Below are 3,040 nucleotides of genomic sequence, written 5' to 3' on the forward strand. Positions count from 1 at the left end.
ATTTTAGATTTAATTAGTATCTTAGTAGTTAGGTTGAACCTTATAGTAAAACTAAAACTGAAAAAGAAAAATATCTTTACTGCTGTTTTTATTCCCTGCATAGTCTGCATCAAACTCTGATATCAGAGTAATTCACCGTCTGATTGGACTCAAATTTGGTCATTTGGTGTAGGACGCGTGTCTCGTTCATCTGAAACCTTGCTGCTGTCTGTTTTGAATTTTCTGTGTTTTTTTTTTTTAGATTCAGAATTTTGTTGTTATCATATCTCATTAACCCTTGTTGCTAATTGAAAATTGATAAAAACTTTAAGAAAAGATCAAGGGTGATCATTTTTTTAAAAAAAATTTAAAATTAAATTTTGTATGCTAGGTTGGAATAGGGACAACACCGGGCGTTTGAATCGAAAAACTTTTGACAATTCCTTAGATCATATTATTGAAACTCTTTCGCAAAATCTCAAATCTGGTGAGATGGCTGATGACGATGTAGGAAGTCACCATGGTGATGAAGGTAGACCCCCAGTTATGACACTTCGACAATACTTACACCCTACAAACTAGTCAACCTTCATGCATGATTATTCCTGAAAACGTAAGACACTTTGAAATCAAACCAGGAGTAATTCAATTGCTGCCCAAGTATCATGGGATGGAATCCGAGAACCCTTATCTTCACCTTAAGGATTTTGAGAAAATTAGCATCATATTTAGAGTGCCAAATGTCTCGAAAGACGTCCTTAAATTGACCTTGTTTCCTTTTTCCTTAAAGGATAAAGCCAAAACATGGCTGAACTTCTTGAGACATAGATCGCTAGGAACATGGCATGATATGCAAAGAGAATTTTTGAAAAAATTCTTTCCCGCACAAAGGACTAACATTTTGAAAAGGCACATTAGTAATTTCCAACAAAAAGACCATGAAACATTTTATGAATGTTGGGAGAGATTTAAAGAGTTGCTTCTCTCTTGTCCTCATCACGGGTTTGAAACATGGAGAACCATTAGTTTCTTTTATGAAGGGTTGTCTCCACAGTTAAAACAATTTATAGAGACTATGTGCAATGGTCTATTTTTGGAAAAGCAACCCGATGAGGCATGGGACTATTTAGACTCTCTCGCAGAGACTGCACAATTATGAAATACAGGGGATAGAGTGAATAAACCTTTGCCTAAGCCTACTAGCATTGGACACGGGAGCCTTTACAACCTTAGTACTCAGGATGATATTCAAGCTAAAATGGCAGCCCTTACTAGGAAGGTAGAGGAAATGGAACTTAGAAGGATTGAACTCGTTAAGACCGTAGAACATAGCAGCGAGTGTTGTAGGATTTGTGAGATGCCGACCATCCCACCACTGAATGCCCCACAATACCCGCATTCAAGGAAGTCTTGCACGATCAGGACAATGTTATAAATATATATCAAAAATTTTTTAATAATCCTTTTTCGGGTACTTACAATCTTGGATGGAAGAACCATCCAAATTTCAGGTGGAGGAATGACCAACCTCAACAAGTATATAATCCAACTCCTCCACCTTCGCAACCTCATTATGCACTCACACCCCCTCAAAAACCCAGTCTCGAAGAAACTTTGCAATCTTTTATGCAAGGTTAAGCCAAAATCAATGATGAAATAAGAAATCAACCGACAACGCTGACCATTGCTTTAAGTGCTCAAGAGAAGGATAAGCTACTAGCTCAACCACAACCTAACCCTCAAGTCTACGGTGGTAGCAATGCATCATCTTCAACTTCGCATAAAGAACAAGCGAAGAGTATAATAACTTTGCGAAGTGGAAAGGTTATTGACCGACCAGTCCCAGAACAAACACAAGTCATACCTGATTCTGACCCTCCCAAGACAAAAGAAAAGGATAATGAAGAAACCGAAGCACCAACATCTGCTGAAAAAATCGAATGTCCTTTTCCAGCACCATTTTCACAAAGATTAAAGCCCTTGCAAAAGCTTGAACCAAACTTTGAAATTCCTGGACTTTTTAAGCAATTAAAAATTAATGTACCTCTTCTTGATGCAATCAAACAAGTGCCTGCATATGCAAAATTTTTGAATGATTTGTGCACTGTCAAGCGGCGGTTAAATATCAAGAAGAAGACATTTCTGGCTGAAAATGTGAGTGCGATTTTACAGCATAACATTCTTCCTAAATATAAGGATCCAGGTTGCCCAACTATCTCGTGCATCATTGGCAATTTTAGGATTGAGCGAGCATTGCTAGATTTAGGAGCGAGTGTGAAATTGTTGCCATATACGGTATATGAGCAACTCAGTTTGGTTGAGTTGAAACCAACAACTATCATTTTACAATTAGCTGACAGATCAGTGAAGGTCCCTAGAGGGATTATCAAAGATGTGTTGGTCCAAGTAGACAAGTTCTATTTTCTTGTCGACTTTATCGTACTGGACACACATCTCGCTTCCAATTTACCATCTCAGATTCCGGTCATTTTAGGACGTCCATTCCTTGCAACTTCTAATGCATTGATCAATTGTAGGAATGGTGTCATGAAGCTTTCTTTTGGTAATATGACCTTGGAACTGAACGTCTTTAGTATAGGCAAACAACCCAGTGATCATGAAGAAAGTAAAGAGGTTGAATGGGTTGAAACCATTGCGGAAGAATATCTGTTAAAAGAAACATTTACTGAATCGGCCGATAATGGTTTGATAGTTTGGTGTTCTGAAGGTACTGCTGATGATGTGGTCCCACCTGTTTTAGATAATTCGGATGTCATGATGGTCAATGGGTGGAGACCGAGAATAGAGGAATTCGAGCAGTTGCCCTCACAAGGGACAAAAATTGTACAATCTCGGAAACAAGCACCCATACTTGAGTTGAAACCCTTACCAAGGGAACTCAAGTATGCCTTTCTTAGACCCGATAACACTTTTTTCGTAATTATCTCGACTGAGCTCGATAATGATCAAGAAGGAAAATTACTTATGATCTTAAAGAGTCATAAAGAAGTGCTTGGATGGTCGATTGCAGACTTAAAGGGGATTAACCCTTTGATTTGCA

General features: G+C 38.2%; 1 pseudogene; it reads right to left on the minus strand.

Moving 5' to 3' along the window:
- Positions 1-886: 886 nt before the first annotated feature.
- LOC113462807 lies at positions 887-984 on the minus strand (annotated as a pseudogene).
- Positions 985-3,040: the final 2,056 nt, after the last annotated feature.

The sequence above is a fragment of the Phoenix dactylifera genome, unplaced genomic scaffold, assembly GCF_009389715.1.
Source record: "Phoenix dactylifera cultivar Barhee BC4 unplaced genomic scaffold, palm_55x_up_171113_PBpolish2nd_filt_p 000076F, whole genome shotgun sequence".
Classification (NCBI taxonomy): domain Eukaryota; kingdom Viridiplantae; phylum Streptophyta; class Magnoliopsida; order Arecales; family Arecaceae; genus Phoenix; species Phoenix dactylifera.